The following is a 25,853-nucleotide window of genomic DNA, read 5'->3' as shown; positions in this document are numbered from 1 at the left end:
TTAGTTCTTCTAGATCTTTGTTAAACACTCCTTGTATTTTCTCAATCCATGCCGCAATTCTATTTCCAAGATTCTGGATCATCTTTACTATTATTACTCTGAATTCTTTTTCAGGTAGCTCGCCTATTTCCTCTTCATTTGTTTGGTCTTGGAGGTTTTTACCTTGCCTTTTCATCTGTGACATATTTTTTTATCATCTCATTTTCTTTTTGATGGGTGGGATTGTGTTCCTGTCTTACTGGCTGTTTGGCCTGAGCCTTCCAGCACTGGAATTTGTAGGCTGTTAGGTAGAGCCACGTCTTGGTGCCAAGGTGAGGACCTCCAGGAGACCTCACTCCGATGAATATTTCTTGGGGTCCGTGGTTCTCTGTTAGTCCAGTGGTTCTGACTCAGAGTTCCCACCACAGGAGCGTAGGCCTGAACACCAGCTCTTGAACCAAGATCCTGCAAGCTCTGTAGGGGGGAAGAAAAAAGAGCAGAACAATAATAAAGAGTAAAAACTAAGATTAGAAAACTAATAGATATGTTAGAAAAAATAGAAATATAAATGAAACAACCTTTTACCAAAAGGTAAAATAGAATCACAATAGCAAAAAAAAAAAAGAAAAAGCCAGAAAAGGCCTTGGCTGTGGGGGATGGGGCTTAGGCAGGGGTGGGATTTAGGTAGGAGGCAGCCCTATTATTAGGATCCAGAGGGCCAGAAAAGGCCCCAGGGGTGGGGCTGGGGTGGGGGCGGGGCTTAGGCTCAGTGCCTCACCCAGGCAACCCACCCAGGAGAGGCCCAGGAGTGCCTGTGGCCCAGGAGGGTGGAGCACCAGGTCTGGGACCCCAGCAGGCTCCCTGGACCGGAGTGGACAGGGGAAACTAGTCTTCCCTGATCCTCCGATCCCGGAGGGCCCCTCCACCTCACCTTTTCTATTCTTCCCCCCTCCCCACCCATGCCCCTACGACCCATGGGGCTGTAGGGGGCCCTGGAGGGCGAAGGAAGGGATCTCAGCAGGCTTTCCAGGACCCGAGTGTGCCGTGTGTGTGTGTGTGTGTGTGTGTGTGTGTGTGTGTGTGTAAACGCCCACTGTGCCTCCCCTGATCCTCTGATCCCAGAGGGCCCCTTTACCTCAACCCCTCCTCTTCTTCCCACCCCTCCCTCCTACGCCCCAAGGACCAGTGCAGCTGGAGGGGCATTGGAGGGGGAGGACCCAGCCTGGGAGCCCAGCAGGCTTCCTGGGGCCGATTGGGCAGGGGAAACGCTAGCTACACTGCCCTCTGATCCTCCAAGCCCCCAAGGGTCCCTTCAGATGTGGGAACCCCTCCCCTCTCCCAGCCACCCCTCAGGGGCACCGGTCCTGTCTGGCTTCCACTTCTCCTCCCCCCTCATTCCCCCATGTCCTACTGGGTAGCTCGGGGGTTCCTCCTATCTCCTCAGGCGTGGAGGACCTCCATCAGTGTCCCATAGGTGCCCTAGTTGTGGGGAGATGCAAACTCCACATCCTCCCACTCTGCCATTTTGACTCCGCCCTTCCAGTCACATACAACTTTATATTTATTTATTTATTTGGACCCATTTGGGTGATGTGAATTTGGCGTGTATATTTATTTCACTGCTAGGTTATGTTTACAACTTGTGTTTTATGTTTTCTTCTGTTTTGTTCATTGCCAAGATAGATTTCCTTACAGTCACTTAAGCCCAGACTCCTGGATTACCATTACTTTGTGGGCCTAACTCGTTGAGTTCCCAGCTTCATGGGAGGAGAGCCTCTTGTTAGACTCTTAGATGGTGTTTGTGTTTGTTTTCTATCCTTCATTCCAAACCAGATCTGTACATTTTAACTTTGGTCAGAATGGCTGACCAAATATACTTAGGGCAAAAGCAGGTTTAGCACTACACTTACCTTCTCTGATTTCCCAGTTTCCTTTAGATTTTATATTAATAATTTCTTACTATTTTTATCAACTGGGATGCTTTTAAGATGTTTTTGTATATTACCTTGCATTTTTAGTTGTTTTCAGTGATGGAGTTGGTTCAGATGCTCTGTTTATCTGCTTTGCCTGAAACAATATTCTGTTTGATAATAAAATTTGGAAAGCCATTCATAGGAACTTCTCTTAACATTTTCCTCCCACTACACACCCACATACCCACACCCAAACTCACACCTTTAAAAGGAGTTAGATTCTTGTACTTAAAAAAAATAAATAATCTTTTGATGTTCCTACTGCCTGGTTTCTTTTATAAATTTATTCATTTATTTATTTTTGGCTGAGTTGGGTCTTTGTTGCTGTGTGCAGGCTTTCTCTAGTTTCAGCGAGTGGGGGCTACTCTTTGTTGCGGTACATGGGCTTCTTATTGCGGTGGCTTCTCTTGTTTCAGAGGACGGGCTCTAGGCACGTGGGCTTCAGTAGCTGTGGCTCGAAGCGTCTAGAGCGCAGGCTCAGTAGTTGTGGCGGAGCGGACGGCCTTAGGTGCTCCGCGGCATGTGGGATCTTCCCAGACCAGGGCTTGAACCTGTGTCTCCTGCATTGGCAGGCAGATTCTTAGCCACTGTGCCACCAGGGAAGCCCAGAGTCTTCTACTTTTAAAACTTAACTTTTAGGGAAAAGGTTTATGAAGTGCATCTGGTGTTGTCTGTAAAGTTGAGTTTTATTTTTTGATGCAAGACTATAATTATTATTGGTAACATTCTTTAGACTCTACGAGGCCCTTAAATAGTTTGCAAAAGGTAGACATTTAGGCTGCAATCAACGTATCTGCGATATTTGTGTAATTCTGTACTCAAGTCATATTTTCTTTAACAGTGAAAAATACGTAAATGTTTTGCATGAAAAGCAGGAACAGTCTCCCTTTCTATTTTTGTTCCACCCTTAGCTTTATTTGCTGAATGGTTAGAAATTTGGTGAATTGATGGAAGTGTTTTATGAGTTTGTATACTCATGTGATTAATTTTTATAAGTAGTTTTGGAATTTATTTTATCTTTCTTTTTTTTGTATTTTATTTAATTTATTATACAGCAGGTTTTTATTAGTTATCCATTTTATACATATTAGTATATATATGTCAATCCCAATCTCCCAGTTCATCACACCACCACCACCTCCCCCCACCACTTTCCCCACTTTGTGTCCATACGTTTGATCTCTATATCTGTGTCTCAATTTTTGCCCTGCAAACCAGTTCATCTGTACCATTTTTCTAGGTTCCAAATATATGCATTAATATATACTTATTTTTCTCTTTCTGACTTACTTCCCTCTGTATGACAGTCTCTAGATTCATCCACATCTCAACAAATGACCCAACTTCGTTCCTTTTTATGGCTGAGTAATATTCCACTGTATTTATGTACCACATCTTCTTTATCCATTCATCTGTCAATAGACATTTAGGTTGCTTCCATGACCTGGCTCTTGTAAATACTGCTGCAGTGAACATTGGGGTGCATGACTCTTTTTGAATTACAGTTTTCTCAGGGTATATGCCCAGTATTGGGATTGCTGGGTCATATGGTAGTTCTATTTTTAGTTTATTAAGGAACCTCCATACTGTTCTCCATAGTGGCTGTATTAATTTACATTCCCACCAACAGTGCAAGAGGGTTCCGTTTTCTGCCCACCCTCTCCAGCATTTATTGTTTGCAGATTTTCTGATGATGCCCATTCTAACTGTGTGAGGTGATACCTCATTGTAGTTTTGATTTGCATTTCTCTACTAATTAGTGATGGTGAGCTGCTTTTCATGTGCTTCTTGGCCATCTGTATGTCTTCTTTGGAGAAATGTCTATTTAGGTCTTCTGCCCATTTTTTGATTGGGTTGTTTGTTTTTTTAATATTGAGCTGCATGAGTTGTTTATATATTTTGGAGATTAATCCTTTGTCCGTTGATTCATCTGCAAATATTTTCTCCCATTTTAAGGGTTGTCTTTTTGTCTTGTTTGTAGTTTCCTTTGCTTTGCAAAAGGTTTTAAGTTTCATTAGGTCCCATTTGGGTTTTTTTTGTTTTTTTTAAAATTTCCATTACTCTAGGAGGTGGATCAATAAAGATCTTGCTGTGATTTATGTCAGAGTGTTCTTCCTATGTTTTCCTCTAAGAGTTTTACAGTGTCCAGTCTTACATTTAGGTCTCTAACCCATTTTGAGTTTATTTTTGTGTATAGTGTTAGGGAGTGTTCTAATTTCATTCTTTTAAGGGTAGCTGTCCAGTTTCCTGAGCACCACTTATTGAAGAGACTGTCTTTTCTCCATTGTATATCCTTGCCTCCTTTGTCATAGATTAGTTGACCACAGGTGTTGGGTTTACCTCTGGGCTTTCTATCCTGTTCCATTGATCTATATTTCTGTTTTTATGCCAGTACCATACTGTCTTCATTATTGTAGCTTTGTAGTATAGTCTGAAGTCAGGAAGCCTGATTCCTACAGCTGTGTTTTTTTCCCTCAAGAATGCTTTGGCTGTTTGGGGTCTTTTGTGTCTCCAGACAAATTTTAAGATATTTGGTTCTAGTTCGTGACAAAATGCCATTGGTAATTTCATAAGGATTGCATTGAATTTGTAGATTGCTTTGGGTAGTATAGTCATTTTCACAATATTGATTCTTCCAATCCAAGAACATGATATATCTCTCCATCTGTTTGTATCATCTTTAATTTGTTTCATCAGTGTCTTATAGTTTTCTGCATACAGGTCTTTTGTCTCCGTAGGTAGGTTTATTCCTAGGTATTTTATTTTTTATGTTGCAGTGGTAAATGGGAGTGTTTCCTTAATTTCTCTTTCAGATTTTTCATCATTAGTGTATAGGAATGCAGGAGATTTCTGTGCATTAATTTTGTATCCTGCAACTTAACCAAATTCATTGGTTAGCTCTAGTAGTTTTCTGGTGGCATCTTTAGGATTCCCTATGTATAGTATGTCATCTGCTAACAGTGACAGTTTTCCTTCTTCTTTTCTAATTTGTATTCCTTTTATTTCTTTTTCTTCTTGATTGCCATGGCTAGGGCTTCCAAAACTATGTTGAATAATAGTGGCGAGAGTGGACATCCTTGTCTTGTTCCTGATCTTAGAGGAAATGCTTTCAGTTTTTCACCATTGAGAGTGAAGTTTGCTGTGGGTTTGTCATATATGGCCTTTATTATTTTGAGGTAGGTTCCCTGTATGCCCACTTTCTGGAGAGTTTTTATCATAAATGAGTGTTGAATTTTGTCGATTTTCTGCATCTATTGAGATGATCATATGGTTTTTCTTCAATTTTTTAATATGGTGTATCACATTGATTGATTTGACTATATTGAAGAATCCTTACATCCCTGGGATAAATCCCCCTTCATCATGGTGTATGATCCTTTTCATGTGTTGTTGGATTCTGTTTTGGCAGTATTCTGTTGAGAATTTTTGCATCTATATTCATCAGTGATACTGGTCTGTAATTTTCTCTTTTTGCCGTATCTTTGTCTGGTTTTGGTATCAAGGTGATGGTGGCCTCATAGAATGAGTTTGGGGGTGTTCCTTCCTCTGCAGTTTTTTGGAAGAGTTTGAGAAGGATGGGTGTTAGCTCTTCTCTAAATGTTTGATATAATTTACCTGTGAGTCCATCTGGTCCTGGGCTTTTGTTTGTTGAAAGATTTTTTGTTTTGTTTTGGTTTTTTTGGCGGTATGCGGGCCTCTCACTGTTGTGGCCCCTCCCGTTGCGGAACACAGGCTCCGGACGCGCAGGCTCAGTGGCCATGGCTCACGGGCCTAGCCGCTCTGCGGCATGTGGAATCTTCCCGGACCGGCTCACGAACCCGTGTCCCCTGCATCGGCAGGCGGACTCTCAACCACTGCGCCACCAGGGAAGCCCCTGTTGAAAGATTTTTAATCACAGTTTCAATATCAGTGCTTGTGATTGGTCTGTTTATATTTTCTATTTCTTCCTGGTTCAGTCTCAGGAGGTTGTGCTTTTCTAAGAATTTGTCCATTTCTTCCAGGTTGTCCATTTTATTGGCATATAGTTGCTTGTAGTAATCTCTTACGATTCTTTGTTTCTGCTGTGTCCGTTGTTATCCTTTTTCATTTTTATACTGTTGATTTGAGTCTTCTTTTTTTTCTTGATGAGTCTGGCTAATGGTTTAACAGTTTTATCTTCTTAAAGAACCAGCTTTTAGTTTTATTGATCTTAGCTCTTGTTTCCTTCATTTCTTTTTCATTTATTTCTGATCTGATCTTTATGATTTCTTTCCTTCTGCAACATTTGGGGTTTTTTTTGTTCTTTCTCTAATAGCTTTAGGTGTAATGTTAGCTTGTTTATTTGAGATGTTTCTTGTTTCTTGAGGTAGGATTGTATTGCTTTAAACTTCCCTCTTAGAACTGCTTTTGTTGCATCCCATAGGTTTTGGGTTATCGTGTTTTCATTCTCATATGTTTCTAGGTATTTTTTGATTTCCTCTTTGATTTCTGCAGTGATCTCTTGGTTATTTAGTAGTGTATTGTTTAGCCTCCATGTGGTTGTGTTTTTTACAGTTTTTTCCCTGTAATTGATTTCTAATTTCTTAGTGTTGTGGTCAGAAAAAATGCTTGATATAATTTCAGTTTTCTTAAATTTACTGAGGCTTGATTTGTGACCCAAGGTGTGACCTATCCTGGAGAATGTTCCGTGCACACTTGAGAAGAAAGTGTAATCTGCTGTTTTTGGATGGAATGTCCTATAAATACCAATTAAATATCTGGTCTATTGTGTCATTTAAAACTTGTGTTTTCTTATTAATTTCTGTTTGGATGATCTGTCCATTTGTGTAAGTGAGGTGTTAAAGTGCCCCCACTATTGTGTTAGTGTCGATTTCTTCTTTTATAGCTGTTAGTAGTTGTCTTATGTATTGAGGTGCTCCTGTGTTCGGTGCATGTATATTTATATATAATTGTTTCATCTTCTTCTTGGCTTGATCCCTTGATCATTATGTAGTGTTCTCCCCTGTCTCTTGTAACATTCTTTATTTTAAATCCATTTTATCTGATACGAGTATTGCTACTCCAGCTTTCTTTCGATTTCCATTTGCATGGAATATCTTTTTCCATCCCCTCACTTTCAGTCTGTATGTGTCCCTAGGTCTGAAGTGGGTCTCTTGTAGACAGCATATATATGGGTCTTGTTTTTGTATCCATTTAGGGAGCCTATGTCTTTTTGTTGGAGCCTTTAATCCATTCACGTTTAAGGTAATTATCAATATGTATGTTCCTGTTACCCTTTTCTTTATTGTAATGGGTTTGTTTTTGTAGGTCCTTTTCTTCTCTTGTGCTTCCCACTTAGACAGGTTCCTTTAGCATTTGTTGTAGAGTTGGTGTGGTGGTGCTGAATTCTCTTAGCTTTTGCTTGTCTGTAAAAGCTTTTGACTTCTTTGTCGAATCTGAATGAGATCCTTGCTGGGTAGAGTAATCTTGGTTGTAGGTTCTTCCCTTTCATCACTTTAAATATGTCATGCTACTCCTTTCTGGCTTGTAGAGTTTCTGCTGAGAAATCAGCTGTTAACCTTATGGGAGTTCCCTTCTATGTTATTTGTCATTTTTCCCTTGCTGCTTTCAATAATTTTTCTTTGTCGTTAATTTTTGCCAGTTTGATTATTATGTGTCTAGGCGTGTTTTTCCTTGGGTTTATCCTGCCTGGGACTCTCTGCGCTTCCTGGACTTGAGTGGCTATTTCCTTTCCATGTTAGGGAAATTTTTGAGTATAATCTCTTCAGATATTTTCTCGGGTCCTTTCTCTCTCTCTTCTCCTTCTGGGACTGCTGTAATGCGAATGTTGTTGCGTTTAATGTTTTCCCAGAAGTCTCTTAGGCTGTCTTCATTTCTTTTCATTCTTTCTCCTTTGTTCTGTTGCACGGCAGTGAATTCCACCATCCTGTCTTCCAGGTCACTTATCTGTTTTTCTGCCTCAGTTATTCTGCTATTGACTCTTTCTAGTGTAGTTTTCATTTCAGTTATTGTATTGTTCATCTCTGTTTGTTAATTCTCCTAGGTGTTCATTAAACATTTCTTGCATCTTCTCGATCTTTGCCTCCATTCTTTTTCTGAGGCCCTGGATCATCTTCACTATCATTATTCTGAATTCTTTTTCTGGAAGGTTGCCTGTCTCCACTTCATTTAGTTGTTTTTCTGGGGTTTTATCTTGTTCCTTCATCTGGTACATAGCCCTCTGCCTTTTCATCTTGTCTGTCTTTCTGTGAATGTGGTTTTTGTTCCACAGGCTGCAGGATTGTAGTTCTTCTTGCTTCTGTTGTCTGCCGTCTGGTGGATGAGGCTTTCTAGGAGGCTTGTGCAAGTTTCCTGATTGGAGGGACTGGTGGTGGGTAGAGCTGGGTGTTGCTCTGGTGGGAAGAGATCAGTAAAACTTTATCCACTTGTCTGCTGATGGGTGGGGCTGGGTTCCCTTCCTGTTGATTGTTTGGCCTGAGGCGACTCAACACTGGAGCCTACCTGGGCTCTTCGGTGGGGCTAATGGCGGACTTTGGGAGGGCTCATGCCAAGGAGTACTTCCCAGAACTTCTGCTGCCAGTGTCCTTGTCCTCTCGGTGAGCCAAAGCCACCCCCTGACTCTGCAGGAGACCCTCCAACAGCAGCAGGTAGGTGTAGTTCAGTCTCCTATGGAGTCACTGCTCCTTCCCCTGGGTCCCAATGCCCACACTACTTTGTGTGTGTCCTCCAAGAGTGTAGTTTCCGTTTCCCCCAGTCCTGTCGAAGTTCTGCTGTCAAATTCCCCTAGGCTTCGAAGTCTGATTCTCTAGGAATTCCTCCTCCCGTTGCCGGACCCCCAGGTTGGGAAGCCTGACGTGTGGCTTAGAACCTTCACTCCAGCGGGTGGACTTCTGTGGTATAAGTGTTCTCCAGTTTGTGAGTCACCCACCCAGCAGTTATGGGATTTGATTTTATTGTGATAGCGCCCCTCCTACCGTCTCATTGTGGCTTCTCCTTTGTCTTTGGATGTGGGGTATCTTTTTTGGTGAGTTCCAGTGTCTTCCTGTCGATGATTCTCCAGCAGTTAGTTGTGATTCTGGCGCTCTCACAAGCGGGAGTGAGAGCACGTTCTTCTACTCCGCCATCTTGAACCAATCTCTCTATTTTATCTTTCTTAAAGCATGAATACCCCAACAAAAAGGACTTGTTTTAAGATGATTTTTAAATAGTTCCCTTTTATGAAAGATTACCTAATCAGTGTTAGTTGACAGAGTTATTTTATGGTAGAGTAATATGTAATTTTAATGTTCTTTTAGTATTTGGCTTTGTCAATAAATATGAACAGTGATTATATGAAAACTTTCTTAAAATACACTTCTTTCCCCAGAGAGTAGCAAAGTGAATAAAACCATCATTCTTTTCTAATCTTCATGAATAATTTCTCACTGGCCCTGTCTGAGAGGATGTTTCCAAGGCCATACTGTAATATCTACAGAGATACAGTTAAGATCTTGCAGTTTAGGCCTCTGTGAAAAATGCTTCTAAATTACGGAAGTAAAGAGATCTTACACTTAATCTTTGGATAATGTCAGTTGTGGAGTTCAGAATGAAGTAGCTAGGGAGGAAAAGGTTTCTTATTAGAAGCATGAAAGCTACTGACTGTATCTTGGCCACTGTTCCCTTTTTTCCAATAAGATGTCTGCTCTACAGAGGCGTATAACGCTAGTGCCTTGTTGTATTTCTTTAAAAGGTATTGTACAGTCATTGAAGAATAACACTTTGATCAATGCTATTAAAAGAATAATTGTCTTGACACAGAAAAGCTTTCCTGCTGCAAGTTTAAAAATATGCCTTTAAAAGCTGTTTATTGTATATCTTTGCATCCCTCAGAAATGTGTCGCCTTGGCATGAGGTTACTCTGAAGTATTCCACATTGTAACTTAAATGTAAAACCTCCTATTTACCTTTAGAAGTAGCAGACAAACAGGTATTTCCCGACAAAATGGAGCTTAAAGACATGGTAGCATCTTAAGGCACTGTATATGATCTAAAAAACAGAATTATTGTAAAGAGAAAGATGAAACCTAAATTATTCCTTTTTATTTTGTGAGGTATTGATTTTTTCCATGCTGCTATGTTTAAACTTTGTGGTTTTAATTTCGCTTTGGATTTAGGAATTATACCCTTCCACCCGGTTCAGAGATCTTTTCTAATCACCTGGGAACTGGTTCTTTTAAATGGTGATATGTTGGATGTGTTTTTCTACTGTCTCTTTTTCTTTTATTATATTTTTGATTAGGAGTTTATATAAACCATGTCATATTAGAAAGTCTTCCAAAGTTGATGGTTTCTTCTATGCACAGTGGGTCTTTTACAGATTTTCTAATGTACTAATGCTGTAATTTTAGCTTTATTTCATTCTTTGTAACGTTTCTAATATTACCTAACTTCTGACTTTATACCATACTTTTCTGACTTGTGAACTGAGTCCAATACCCTGAAAACCACAATTTTCTTAAATATCTCACTATAGAATGATTATTTACTTGATAGATTTAAAATTTTGTACTTTAAAATTTGACATTTAACCCCAATCTAATGAACTTTACTTACATGGGTATATTTTAAGATAGGTGGCGTTGGTTTTTATAGCATGTTGCCTTTGTCATCTGTTTTACTTGTAAAAGCAGGTGTTTTGTTTTTGCTGTTGGTTGTGGTGGTGGTTTTTATTATTCACTATCCACTAAGTGACAGGTAATTGATATGTAGTATTTTTTTTTGAATTTTATTTTTTTATACAGCAGGTTCTCATTAGTTATTCATTTTATACATATTAGTGTATATATGTCAATCCCAATCTCCCAATTCATCACAGCACCACCACCTGCCCCCTGCCACTTTCCCGTTGGTGTCCATACGTTCGTTCTCTACGTCTGTGTCTCAATTTCTGCCCTGCAAACCAGTTCATCTGTACCATTTTTCTAGGTTCCACTTATATGCGTTAATATACGATATTTGTTTCTCTTTTTCTGACTTACTTCACTCTGTATGACAGTGTCTAGATCCATCCACGTGTCTACACATGACCCAACTTCGTTCCTTTTTATGGCTGAGTAATATTCCATTGTATATATTTACCACATCTTCTTTATCCATTCATCTGTTGATGGACATTTAGGTTGCTTCATGTCCTGGCTATTGTAAATAGTGCTGCAATGAACATTGGGGTTCATGTGTCTTTTTCTTTTTAACTTTTTTGCATTTTATTTTTTAATTAAATTTTTAAAAAAAATTTTTAATGTTTTTTGGCTGCATTGGGTCTTCATTGCTGTGCATGGGCTTTCTCTAGTGCGGCAAGCAGAGGCTACTCTTCGTTGTGGTGCACAGGCTTCTCATTGTGGCTTCTGGCTTCTCTTGTTGCAGAGCTCTAGGTGTGGGGGCTTCAGTAGTTGAGGGTGCGTGGGCTCAGGAGTTGTGGTGCACGGGCTTAGTTGCTCTGCTGCATGTTGGATCTTTTTTTTTATTGTGAACATTTACATATAATTAAAGTTCTTCAAATTCAGAATTTTTCAGAATCATAGTGTACCATTCCAATACAATTTTTTGTTGAGCTTATATTAGTTTTTTACATTATAAATAGAAAGTAAAGAATATCCCTGTGCAAAAAGCATTGTCCACATCTGTTTTTCATTTCATTTTTCTTTTTTTTTGGCGGTACGCGGGCCTCTTACTGTTGTGGCCTCTCCTGTTGCAGAGCACAGGCTCCGGACGTGCAGGCTCAGTGGCCATGGCTCATGGGCCCAGGCGCTCCACGGCATGTGGGATCTTCCTGGACTGGGGTGCGAACCTGTGTCCCCTGCATAGGCAGGCAGACTCTCAACCACTGCACCACCAGGGAAGCCCTCATTTTTCTTTTTTTATTCAAACAGAAAGTCACAAAAATTATAATCATCCTCATCTGTTCACTCAGTCCCATGTAATTAATTTTTTTTGCCTTGGTCTTTTGTCAGCACTTTTTTGAATTCATCACTTTTCCATTACAATTCTGAAAACGTTTATTCATTCAGTTCAGCAGTATAGTCAGTTACCAGAAACCTGTACTTGTCAGAGTCTTTCCATGAATTCCTTGAAGATGAAACCCTTTTATAGGAACATTTTTGCAAAAGCATCAGAGTACACCCAGAACTGTCTATAAATGACAAAAGACTTAAAAGTGACCACAGTTAAAGATTTGATGAAAGTTCATAATAATGCAGTTGACAAGGAAATTTAGTTATTTCTGAGATATACATTTTAAAGTAATAACTAGAATTATGACTCATAACATTATACCAGAATATATAAGATTTTTAGGAATTTCTTGTAATGTCTGAAACATTTATATTAACATATTTCCATACAAGTAACCCAAAGAAAGTTTAGTATTAGTTTTTTTTGTTTTTAAAAGATTTTATTTTATTTTTTTATACAGCAGGTTCTTATTAGTCATCAATTTTATACACATCAGTGTATACATGTCAATCCCAATTGCCCAGTTCAGCACACCACCATCCAGACCCCCCCGCGGCTTTCCCCACTTGGTGTCTATACGTTTGTTCTCTACATCTGTGTCTCAACTTCTGCCTTGCAAACTGGTTCATCTGTACCATTTTTCTAGTTTCCACAAAAATGCATTAATATACGATATTTGTTTTTCTGTTTTTGACTTACTTCACTCTGTATGACAGTCTGTAGATCCATCCACGTCTGAGTGAGTCAATTTCATTCCTTTTTATGGCTGAGTAATATTCCATTGTATATATGTACCACATCTTTATCCATTCGTCTGTCGATGGGCATTTAGGTTGCTTCCATGACCTGGCTATTGTAAATAGTGCTGCAATGAACACTGGGATGCATGTGTCTTTTTGAGTTATGGTATTCTCTGGCTATATGCCCACTAGTGGGATTGCTGGGTCATACAGTAATTCTATATTTAGTTTTTTAAGGAACCTCCATACTGTTCTCCATAGTGGCTGTATCAATTTACATTCCCACCAACAGTGCAGGAGGGTTCCCTTTTCTCCACACCCTCTCCAATATTTGTTGTTTGTAGATTTCCTGATGATGTCCATTCTGACTGGTGTGAGGTGAGACCTCATTGTAGTTTTGATTTGCATTTCTCTAATAATTAGTGATGTTGAGCTGCTTTTCATGTGCTTCTTGGCCATCTGTATGTCTTCTTTGGAGAAATGTCTATTTAGGTCTTCTGCCCATTTTTGTATTGGGTTGTTTGTTTTTTTTAATACTGAGCTGCATGAGCTGTTTATATATTTTGGAGATTAATCCTTTGTCCGTTGATTCATTTGCAAATATTTTCTCCCATTCTGAAGGTTGTCTTTTCATATTGTTTGTAGTTTCCTTTGCTTTGCAAAAGCTTTTTAGTTTCATTAGATCCCATTTGTTTACGTTTGTTTTTATTTCCATTACCCTAGGAGGTGGATCAAAAAAGATCTTGCTGTTTTTTATGTAAAAGAGTGTTTTTCCTATAAGAGTTTTATAGTGTCTGGTCTTACACTTAGGTCTCTAATACATTTTGAGTTTAGTTTTGTGTATGGTGTTAGGGGGTGTTTTAATTTCAGTCTTTTACATATAGCTGTCCTCTTTTCCCAGCACCACTTATTGAAGAGACTGTCTTTTCTCCATTGTATATCCTTGCCTCCTTTGTCATAGATTAGTTGACCACAGGTGTGCGGGTTTATATCTGGGCTTCCTATCCTGTTCCATTGATCTATATTTCTGTTTTTGTGCCAGTACCATATTGTCTTGATTACAGTAGCTTTATAGTATAGTCTGAAGTCAGGGAGTCTGATTCCTCCAGCTCTGTTTTTTCCCCTCAAGATCGCTTTGGCTGTTCAGGTCTTTTGTGTCTCAGTACAAATTTTAAGATTTTTTTGTTCTAGTTCTGTAAAAGATGCCATTGGTAATTTGATAGGGATTGCATTTAATCTGTAGATTTCTTTGGGTAATATAGTCATTTTCACAATATTGATTCTTCCAATCCAAGAACATGGTAACTCTATCTCTTGGTATCATCTTAAATTTCTTTCATCAGTGTCTTATAGTTTTCTGCGTACAGGTCTTTTGTCTCCTTATGTAGGTTTATTCCTAGGTATTTTATTCTTTTTGTTGCAATAGTAAATGGGGGTGTTTCCTTAATTTCTCTTTCAGGTTTTTCACCATTAGTGTATAGGAATGCAAGAGATTTCTGTGCATTAATTTTGTATCCTGCAACTTAACCAAATTCATTGATTAGCTCTAGTAATTTTCTGATGGCATCTTTAGGATTCTCTATGTATAGTATCCTGTCATCTGCAAACGGTTATAGTTTTACTTCTTCTTTTCCAATTGGTATTCCTTTTTCTTCTCTGATTGCGGTGGCTAGGTCTTCCACAGCTATGTTGAATAATAGTGGTGAGAGTGGACATCCTTGTCTTGTTCCTGATCTTAGAGGAAATGCTTTCAGCTTTTCACCATTGAGAATGATGTTTCCTGTGGGTTTGTCATATATGACCTTTATTATGATGAGGTAGTTTCCCTCTCTGCCCACTTTCTGGAGATTTTTTATCATAAATGGGTGTTGAATTTTCTCAGAAGCTTTTTCTACATCTATTGAGATGATCATATGGTTTTTATTCTTCAGTTTGTTAATGTGGTATATCACATTGATTGATTTGTGTATATTGAAGAATCCTTGCATCCCTGGAATAAATCCCACTTGATCATGGTGTATGATCCTTTTCATGTGTTGTTGGATTCTGTTTGCTAGTATTTTGTTGAGGATTTTTGCATCTATATTCATCAGTGTTAATGGTCTGTAATTTTCTTTTCTTTTTTTTTTTGCGGTAAGTGGGCCTCTCACTGTTGTGGCCTCTCCTGTTGAGGAGCACAGGGTCTGGACGCGCAGGCCCAACGGCCACGGCTCACAGGCCCAGCCGCTCCGCGGCATGTGGGATCCTCCTGGACCAGGGCACGAACCCGTGTCCCCTGCATTGGCAGGCAGACTCTCAACCACTGCGCCACCAGGGAAGCCCTGTAATTTTCTTTTTCTGTGGTATCTTTTTCTGGTTTTGGTATCAGGGTGATGGTGGCCTCATAGAATGAGTTTGGGAGTGTTCCTTCCTCTGCAATTTCTTGGTAGAGTCTGAGAAGGATGGGTGTTAGCTCTTCTCTAAATGTTTGATAGAATTCACCTGTGAAGCCATCTGGTCCTGGACTTTTGTTTGTTGGAAGATTTTTAATCATGGTTTCAGTTTCATTACTTGTGATTCCTTTGTTCATATTTTGTATTTCTTCCTGGTTCAGTCTTGGCAGGTTATACCTTTCTAAGAATTTGTCCATTCCTTCCAGGTTGTCCATTTTATTGGCATAGAGTTGCTTGTAGTAGTCTCTTAGGATGCTTTGTATTTCTGCGTTGTTTGTTGTAATTTCTTATTTTTCATTTCTAGTTTTATTGATTTGAGTCCTCTCCCTCTCTTGATGAGTCTGGCTAATGGTTTATCAGTTTTGTTTATCTTCTCAAAGAACCAGTTTTTAGTTTTATTGATCTTTGCTATTGTTTTCTCTGTTTCTGTTTCATTTATTTCTGCTCTGATCTTTATGATTTCTTTCCTTCTGCTAACTTTGAGTTTTGTTTGTTCTTCTTTCTCTAGTTCCTTTAGGTGTAAGGTTAGTTTGTTTGAGATGTTTTGTTGTTTCTTGAGGTAGGATTGTATAGCTATAAACTTCCCTCTTAGAACTGCTTTTGCTGCATCCCATAGGTTTTGTATCATCGTGTTTTCATTGTCATTTGTCTCTAGATATGTTTGGATTTCCTCTTTGATTTCTTCAGTGAGCTCTTGGTTAGTTACTAACGTATTGTTTAACCTCCATGTATTTGTGTTTTTTACGTTTTTTTCCCTGTAATTGATTTCTAGTCTAATAGCGTTGTGGTCAGAAAAGATGCTTGATATGATTTTAATTTTCTTAAGTTTAGTGAGTCTTGATTTGTAGCCCGAGATGTGATCTATCCTGGAGAATGTGCCGTGCGCACTTGAGAAGAAAGTGTAATCTGCTGTTTTCGGATGGAATGTCCTATAAATATCAATTAAATATCTGGTCTATTGTGTCATTTAAAGCTTGTGTTTCCTTATTAATTTTCTGTTTGGATGATCTGTCCATTGGTGTAAGTGAGGTGTTAACGTGCCCCACTATTATTGTGTTACTGTCGATTTCCTCTTTTATAGGTGTTAGCAGTTGCCTTATGTATTGAGGTGCTCCTATGTTGGATGTATATACATTTATAATTGTTATATCATCTTCTGGCTTGATCCCTTGATTATTATGTAGTGTCCTTCCTTGTCTTTTGTAACATTCTTTATTTTAAAGTTTATGTTATCTGATGTTAGTAATGCTATTCCAGTTTTCTTTTTTTTGCGGTACGTGGGCTTCTCACCGCTGTGGCCTCTCCCACCGCGGAGCACAGGCTCCGGACGCGCAGGCTCAGCGGCCATAGCTCACAGGTCCAGCCGCTCCGCGGCACGCGGGATCCTCCGGGACCGGGGCACGAACCCGCGTCCCCTGCATCGGCAGGCGGACTCCCAACCACTGCGCCACCAAGGAAGCCCTATTCCAGCTTTCTTTTGATTTCCATTTGCATGGAATATCTTTTTCCATCCCCTCACTTTCAGTCTGTATGTGTCCCTAGGTCTGAAGTGGGTCTCTTGTAGACAGCTTATATATGGGTCTTGTTTTCATATGCATTCAGTGAGCCTGTGTCTTTTGGTTGGAGCATTTAATCCATTGATGTTTAAGGGAATTTTCAATATGTATGTTCCTACTACCAATTACTTAATTGTTTTGGGTTTGTTCTTGTAGGTCCTTATCTTCTGTTGTGTTTCCCACTTAGAGAAGTTCTGGTAGCATTTGTTGTTGAGCTGGTTTGGTGGTGCTGAATTCTCTTAGCTTTTGCTTGTCTGCAAAGCTTTTGATTTCTCTGTCGAATCTGAATGAGATCCTTGCTGTGTAGAGTAATCTTTGTTGTAGGTTCTTGCCTTTCATCACTTGAAATATGTCATGCCACTCCCTTTTGGCTTGTAGATTTTCTGCTGAGAAATCAGCTGTTAACCTTATGGGAGTTCCCTTGTATGTTATTTGTCGTTTTTCCCTTGCTGCTTTCAATAATTTTTCTTTGTCTTTAATTTTTGCCAGTTTGATTACTATGTGTCTCGGTGTGTTTCTCCTTGGGTTTATCCTGCCTGGGACTCTCTGCACTTCCTGGACATGGGTGGCTATTTAGTTTTCCATGGTAGGGAAGTTTTCGACTATAATCTCTTGAAATATTTTCTTGGGCCCTTTCTTTCTCTCTTCTCCTTCTGGGACCCCTATAATGCAAATGTTGTTGTGTTTAATGTTGTCCCAGAGGTCTCTTAGGCTGTCTTCATTTATTTTCATTCTTTTTTCTTTATTTTGTTTTGCAGCAGTGAATTCCACTATTCTGTCTTCCAGGTCACTTATCTGTTCTTCTGCCTCAGTTATTCTGCTATTGATTCCTTTTAATGTATTTTTCATTTCAGTTATTGTGTTGTTCATCTCTGTTTTTTCTTTAATTCTTCTAGATCTTTGTTAAATTTTTCTTGCATCTTCTCGGTCTTTGCCTCCATTCTTTTTCCAAGGTCCTGGATCATCTTCACTATCATTATTCTGAAATCTTTTTCTGGAAGGTTGCCTATCTCCACTTCATTTAGTCATTTTCCTGGGGTTTTGTCTTGTTCCTTCATCTGGTACATAGCCCTCTGCGTTTTCATTTTGTCTATCTTTCTGTGAATGTGGTTTTTGTTCCACAGGGTGCAGGATTGTATAGTTCTTCTTGCTTCTGCTGTCTGCCCTCTGGTGGATGTGGCTATCTAAGAGGCTTGTGCAGGTTTCCTGGTGGGAGGGACTGGTGGTGGGTAGAGCTGGGTGTTGCTCTGGTGGGCAGAGCTCAGTAAAGCTTTATACGCTTGTCTGCTGATTGGTGGGGCTGGGTTCCCTCCCTGTTGGTTGTTTGGCCTGAAGCAAGCCAACACTGGAGCCTACCCGGGCTCTTTGGTGGGGCTAATGGTGGACTCTGGGAGGGCTCACGCCAAGGAGTACTTCCCAGAACTTCTGCTGCCAGTGTCCTTGTCCTCACAGTGAGCCACAGCCACCCCCTGACTCTGCAGGAGACCCTCCAACAGCAGCAGGTAGGTGTGGTTCAGTCTCCTATGGAGTCACTGCTCCTTCCCCTGGTTCCCAGTGCACACACTACTTTGTGTGTGCTCTCTGAGAGTGTAGTGTGTGTTTCCCCCAGGCCTGTGATGTCCTGCAATTAAATCCTGCTAGACTTCTAAGTCTGATTCTCTAGGAATTCTTCCTACCGTTGCTGGACCTCCAGGTTGGGAAGCCTGACGTGGGGCTCAGAACCTTTACTCCAGTGAGTGGACTTCTGTGGTATACGTGTTCTCCAGTTTGTGAGTCACCCACACAGCAGTTATGGGATTTGATTTTATTGTGATTACGCCCCTTCTACTATCTCATTGTGGCTTCTCCTTTGTCTTTGGATGTGGGGTATCTTTTTTGATGAATTCCATTGTCTTCCTGTCGAAGATTGTTCAGCAGGTAGTTGTGATCTATACGTAGTATTGATAAAAGTAAAACCTGTTGCCATTATTATGTGCCATGTTCTGTGCTAAAGTCCTTTCTATGGCTCAAAGAAGTTATATAACTTGGTCAAACAATAAGTAAGTTGTTAGGTTGGGATTCAGAGGTTGGTTGTGTGACTGCCAGCTATTGTGGTATTCTAACCCTTTTTATATGTTATTTATTTGTCCTAGGTGGTTTTACCCCCATTTTACAAGTGAGGAGCCTGAATTCAGAGTCAGTACTTTGCCCATTGACACATAGGGAAGGAGTGACAGAGCTGGCTCTGTTAGACTTCAAAGTATATTTTCTACTACATACTACTAGTTATTTTTCCTTTATCCTTTTCAACACATCTCCTGGTTTTTGTTAGAAATTTTGGAATAGGAATTTGTCTCGTGATTTTCCCTTATGATTTTGGAGAAAAGCATGTTGAATAGATAACTGGAGTAGGTATCAGGAGACTTGAATTCCTGTATTATCTCTGATACTGGCCATATGACATTGGACAAATCAGCTTTTTAGGTCTTATTTATAAAATGAGGGGACTGGATTGGATGATTTTAAAGGTTTCCTCAAACTCTAAAATCTAATTTAACTCTATATTGATTTAATTTTTATACTTGTTCTTTTTAGCACAGATAGAAGTTTACCACCTATATTTCCACATATTAAATATTATATTTTATTAAAGTTAGGGGTCAAGGAGCTCTTGTATTCTTTACTTGCACTATTGTATCCAATGTTGAAATTCAATAATGGGAAGAAATTCCATATAAAGTAGTAATAAGGACTTTCCTGGCGGCACAGTGGTTAAGAATCTGTCTGTCAGTGAAGGGGATATGGGTTTGAGCCCTGGTCCGGGAAGATCTCACATGCCATGGAGCAGCTAAGCCCATGTGCCACAACTACTGAGCCCACGTTCCACAACTACTGAAGCCTGCATGCCTAGAGCCTGTGCTCCGCAACAAGAGAGGGCACCACAATGAGAAGCCCACACATGGCAACGAAGAGTAGCCTCTGCTCGCCACAACTAGAGAATGCCCGCTCAGAGCAACGAAGACGCAACACAGCCATAAATGAACAAACAAACATAAATAAATAATAAGAAAAAAAGAAGTAATTAATCTCATATAAGGGCACTCTTTCTTTTAAACTATTCAAGATTGTCTTAGTTTTTACAGTCAGAAAGAGAGGACACGCAATGAGAAGCCCGCTCATGGCAAGAAATAGTAGCCCCCAATCGCCACAACTAGAGAAGGCCCGCGCACAGCCACAAAGACCCAATACAGCCATAAATAAATAAATAAATAAATAAGGAAGGAAGAAAGGCAGGAAGGAAAAAAAGAAGTAATTAATCTCATATAAGGACACTATTTTTTTTAAAACTATTCAAGATTCTCTTAGTTTTTACAGTCAGAAAGTATAATCCTGGAAATCTTAATATTATAAAAGGAAATAAATTATTTTTAATAGAAAATGTGTCCACCAAAGAAGACAGGAATGGGTGACTGCCACTTTCAAAGCACTTGCAAGTTCTTACCTGTACAATATACTAATAGCAATTATAGTAGTAACATTTATTGAGAATTAATTTTATGCTACGTATTGTACTAAGTATTGGATTGGCCAAAAAGTTCATTCGGGGTTTTCCATAACATGTTAGGTAACATATTATATATAATTAATATTATATATACATTGTATCATTTAGTACTCATGAAAACCATATGATGTAGGTACTATTTTTTTTTGATGTAGGTACTATTATTGCTCCCATTTTACATAGTAGCAAAAAGAGAATTAATGAGGCCAAGCAATTTCTCCTAAAGCTACATTGTTTATAAGTGGTGAAACTGAGATTTGAACCTATAGAGTGCCACAGAGTTTGTCCTCATATTTACAAAATGGAGCGTAATTGTAAGAAGTGACCAATTCTAATGCTTGTCAACACATGAAACTTTTTGGGAAAGAGTGTGTCTGATGATTTGTGATGAATGGTAGTTTCCATGTTCTCAGATTTCATCACGGCCAGTTACATATTTTATTTTATACAGTCATAAAACAAGTAATAACTTTTAGATAATTTTGTAACAGCACTTATTTTCTGAAGAGTTAATAAATTTCTTATAAGTTATAGGAAACATTCTTTGGAGTTTGGGATGTAGATTGGTGTGTGGGGGGGTGTGTGCACCCAAGCACACGCATGTGCATGGATTGGGAGCTGTACATCAGGGTAGCTAATCATCCCAGTTTGCCTAGGCTTGGGTTTCTAGATCATGGAACTTTCAGTGCTAAAACTAGGAACCTTGCAAAAACAGGTTAATAGGCAATTATGCATCTTCATATACTTGTGTGTGTGTGTGTGTGTGTGTGTGTCTAAAGTAATGGTAGTAGAGCTACAAGGAATTCAGATCTTGCAGAGCATAAAACAGCTCTGAATTCAGTGCCTAGACTGTTACCTGTCTGTTTTATTAGCAGAAAGTTCCGCCTCCTGTGTTTTCCCCGTTTCAGATAACCTTTTCTTGTCAGGAAGAAATTAATTTCTTTGTTGGAATCGTTGCAAGTAAACTTGATAGCAGTAGTGTTATTGAGGCAGCTTACTCAGTGATTTACTAAGTACAGCCTCTTCATAAAAGGTGAAGCAGAAATAAATTTATTGATCATTACCAGGATTTCAATAACCTGTTGGACTACCTGATTTTTTCCCCCTTCTTATAAAGCCCACTATTTTTATTTCTCTTTATACCTTTGCGTTAGTTGTTTCTTTTGAAAACATTTTTACATGTATTTTCACATCATGTAAACAGTTTTTTGTGTGTATTTGCTTTTTTCTAGAGTATAGTTTGAATGTCTAAAAAGCTGTTATTAGATTAAACTACATGAAATTGCCAAGATTTGACTGTTTTGACCTATAGCAATGGCATCTTCATATGGATCAACTAATAGTTAATTCATCTTTTGGTCATTTGAAAATATTAGGCTACTAACTTAAGTCTAAGCAGAATATTCCATTGAAACCCTGGTTAATGTTATGGAGGAACTGAGATGAACTTTGGGCTTATGACTCTGTGCTGCCCATTTGCTACAAATACATTTTAAAAGGTATAACTCATGTGGAAAAACTGAGCATTGCACAGCCATTAGTACTATTAGAGATTTAAAAATTTATTTTAACCAAAGGTTAAGACCAAATTTAACGACTATTCTTTCTCTGTTAAAAAAAATTGTAATATAATTGCTTTACAATGTTGTGTTTAGTTTCTGTTGTACAGTGAAGTGAATCAGCTATATGTATACATATACCCCCTCCCTCTTGGACCTCCCCCCGTCCTCCATCCCACCCGTCTAGGTCATCATTAGATGTGGTAGTATGTGTACTACACGTGGTAGTATATATATATATATGTCAAAGCTAATCTCCCAATTCTTCCCACCCTCCCCTTCCCCCTCTGTGTCCACACGGCCATTCTCTACATCTGTGTTTCTATTCCTGCCCTGCAGATAGGTTCATCTGTACCATTTATCTATATTCCATGTATATGCGTTAATATACAATATTTGCTTTTCTCTTTTTGGCTTACTTCACTCTGTATGACAGACTCTAGGTCCATCCATATCTCTACAAATGACCCAATTTCATTTCTTTTTATGGCTGAGTAATATTCCATTGTATATATGTACCACATCTTTATCCATTCATCTGTCAATGGATATTTAGGTTGTTTCCATGTCCTGGCTATTGTAAATAGTGCTGCAGTGAACATTGGGGTACATATGTCTTTTTGAATTATGGTTTTCTCAGGGTATATGCCCAGTACTGGGACTGCTGGGTCATATGGTAATTCTACTTTTAGTTTTTTAAGGAACCTCCATACTGTTCTCCACAGTGGCTGTATCAATTTACATTCCCAGCAACAGTGCAAGAGGATTCCCTTTTTTCCGCATCCTCTCCAGCATTTATTGTTTGTAGATTTTTTGATGATGCCCATTCTGACCAGTGTGAGGTGATACCTCATTGTAGTTTTGATTTGCATTTCTCTAATAATTAGTGATGTTGAGCAGCTTTTCATGTGCCTTTTGGCCATCTGTATGTCTTCTCTGGTGAAATGTCTATTTAAGAGTTCCGCCCATTTTTTGATCGGGTTATTTTTTTTTTGATATTGCGTTGCATGAGCTGTTCGTATATTTTGGAGATTAATCCTTTGTCCATAGTTTCGTTCGCAAATATTTTCTCCTATTCTTTGGGTTGTCTTTCCATCTTGTTTATGATTTCCTTTGCTGTGCAAAAGCTTTTAAGCTTAATTAGATCCCATTTGTTGATTTTTGTCTTTATTTTCATTACTCTAGGAGGTGGGTCACAAAAGATCTGGCTGTGATTTATGTCAGAGTGTTTTTCCTATGTTTTCCTCTAAGAGTTTTATAGTGTCTGGTCTTACATTTAGGTTTTTAATCCATTTTGAGTTTATTTTTGTGTATGGTGTTAGGGGGTGTTCTAATTTCATTCTTTTATATGTAGCTGTCCAGTTTTCCCAGCACCACTTATTGAAGATGCTGTCTCTTCTCCATTGTATATTCTTGCTTCCTTTGTCGTAGATTAAGTGACCATAGCTGCGTGGGTATATCTCTGGGCTTTCTATCCTGTACCATTGATCTATATTTCTGTTTTTGTGTCAGTACCATACTGTCTTGATTACTGTAGCTTTGTAATATAGTCTGAAGTCTGGGAGCCTGATTCCTCCAGCTCCGTTTTTCTTTCTCAAGATTGCTTTGGCTATTGAAAATTTTTTTGTTCTAATTCTGTGAAAAATGGCATTGGTAATTTAATAGCAATTGCATTGAACCTGTAGATTGCTTTGGACAGTATAGTCATTTTCACAATATTGATTCTTCCAATCCAGGAGCATGGTATATCTCTCCATCTGTTTGTGTCATCTTTGATTTCTTTCATCAGTGTTTTATTGTCTTCTGAGTACAGTCTTTTGCCTCTGTAGGTAGGTTTATTCCTAGGTATTTTATTCTTTTTGTTGCCATCGTAAATGTGATTGTTTCCTTAATTTCGCTTTCTGATTTTTCGTTGTTAGTGTATAGGAATGCAAGAGATTTCTATGCATTAATTTTGTATCCTGCAACCTCACCAAATTTATTGATTAGTTCTAGTAATTTTCTGGTGGCATCTTTAGGATTTTCTAGGTATAGTATCATGTCATCTGCAGACAGTGACAGCTTTACTTCTTCTTTTCCAATTTGTATTCCTTTTATTTCTTTTTCTTCTCTGATTTCCCTGGCTAGGTCTTCCAAAACTATTTTGAATAATAGTGGCCAGAGTGGACATCCTTGTTTTGTTCCTGATCTTAGAGGAAATGCTCTCAGTTTTTTACCATTGAGAATGATGTTTGCTATGGGTTTGTCATATATGGCCTTTATTATGTTAAGGTAGGTTCCCTTTCTGCCCACTTTCTGGAGAGTTTTTATCATAAATGGGTGTTGAATTTTGTCAAAAGCTTTTTCTGCATCTACTGAGATGATTATATGGTTTTTATTCTTTAATTTGTTAATATGGTGTATCACGTTGATTGATTTGCATATATTGAAGAATCCTTGCATCCCTGGAGTAAATCCCACTTGATTATGGTGTATGGTCTTTTTAATGTGTTGTTGGATAATGTTTGCTAGTATTTTGTTGAGGATTTTTGGGTCTATGTTCATCATTGATATTGCTCTTTAATTTTCTTTTTTTGTGATATCTTTGTCTGGTTTTGGTATCAGGGTGATGCCGGCTGCATATAATGAGTTCAGAAATGTTCTTTCTTCTGTAATTATTTGGAATAGTTTGAGAAGGATAGGTATGAACTCTTCTCTAAATGTTTGGTAGAATTCACCTGTGAAGCCATCTGGTCCTGGACTTTGTTCGTTGGGAGTAATTTTTTTTTTTAAACATCTTTATTGGAGTATAATTGCTTTACAATGGTGTGTTAGTTTCTGCTTTATAACAAAGTGAATCAGCTATACATATGCATATATCCCCATATCTCCTCCCTTTTGCATCTCCCTCCCATCTTCCCTATCCCACCCCTCTATGTGGTAACAAAGCATCGAGCTGATTTCCTGTGCTATGCAACTGCTTCCCATTAGCTATCTGTTTTACATTTGGTAGTGTATATATGTCCATGTCACTCTCTCACTTTGTCCCAGCTTACCCTTACCCCTCCCCGTGTTCTCAAGTCCATTCTCTACGTCTGTGTCTTTATTCCTGTCCTGACCCTAGGTTCTTCAGAACCTTTTTTTTTTTTTTTAGATTCCATATATATAGGTATTAGCATACGGTATTTGTTTTTGTTTTTCTGACTTCACTCTGTATGACAGTCTCTAGGTCCACCAACCTTGCTAACGTTCGGAGTTTTTAAATTACTGATTCAATTCCATTACTGGTGATTGATCTGTTCATATTTTCTATTTCTTCCTGGTTCAGTCTTGTTTCCTGAGGTAGGCTTGTATTGCTTTAAACTTCCCACTTAGAAATGCTTTTGCTGTGTTCCATAGGTTTTGGATTGCTGTGTTTTTGTTTTCATTTGTCTCCAGGTATTTTTTGATTTCCTCTTTGATTTCTTCAGTGATCCAGTGGTTTTTTAGTAGCATATTGTTTAGCCTCTACCTGTTTGTGGTTTTTTGTTTGTTTGTTTGTTTTTTCTTGTAGTTGATTTCTGTGTTGTGGTCGGGAAAGTGCTTGATACGATTTCAATTTTCTTCAATTTACTGAGACTGGTTTTGTGGCCTAGCATGTGATCTATCCCAGAGAATGTTCCATGTCACTTGAAAAGAATGTGTATTCTGCTGCTTTCAGATGGAATGCTCTATAAATTTCTGCTGCTTTCAGATGGAATGCTCTATAAATATCAATCAAGTCCATCTGGTCTGACGTGTCACTTAAGGTCAGTGTTTCCTTATTGATTTTCTGGCTGGATGATTTGTTCATTGATGTAAGTGGGGTGTTGAAGTCCCCTACTATTATTGTGTTACTGTTAATTTGGCCTTTTATGTCTGTTAGCATTTGCCTTATATATTTAGGTGCTTGTATGTTGGGTGCATGTGTATTTACAATTGTTATATCTCCTTCTTGGGTTGATCCCTTGATCATTATGTAGTGTCTGTCTTTGTCTCTTGTAACATTCTTTATTTTAAAGCCTATTTTGTCTGATATAAGTATTGCTACTCTGGCTTTCTTTTGATTTCCATTTGCATGGAATACTTTTTTCCATCCTCTCA

General features: G+C 38.8%; 1 protein-coding gene across 5 annotated transcripts in view; it reads right to left on the bottom strand.

Annotated features, from left to right (window-relative positions):
- The window catches only part of LOC149744695 (protein VAC14 homolog), a 77,973-nt gene that overhangs the window by 8,160 nt on the left and 43,960 nt on the right, over positions 1 to 25,853 (bottom strand). For all 5 annotated transcript variants that reach the window (XM_089902449.1, XM_089902447.1, XM_089902452.1 and 2 more), the window contains one exon: positions 1 to 25,853. This exon is cut by the window's left edge and continues 8,160 nt beyond it; it is cut by the window's right edge and continues 12,424 nt beyond it. The gene's annotated coding sequence lies outside the window, so the exon portion shown is untranslated.

Source organism: Delphinapterus leucas, chromosome 20, assembly GCF_059928025.1.
Source record: "Delphinapterus leucas isolate spDelLeu-1000000601 "Yukka" chromosome 20, BTC_Dleu_Yukka2, whole genome shotgun sequence".
Taxonomy (NCBI): Eukaryota; Metazoa; Chordata; class Mammalia; order Artiodactyla; family Monodontidae; genus Delphinapterus; species Delphinapterus leucas.
This window is presented reverse-complemented; position numbering and strand designations above follow the sequence as displayed.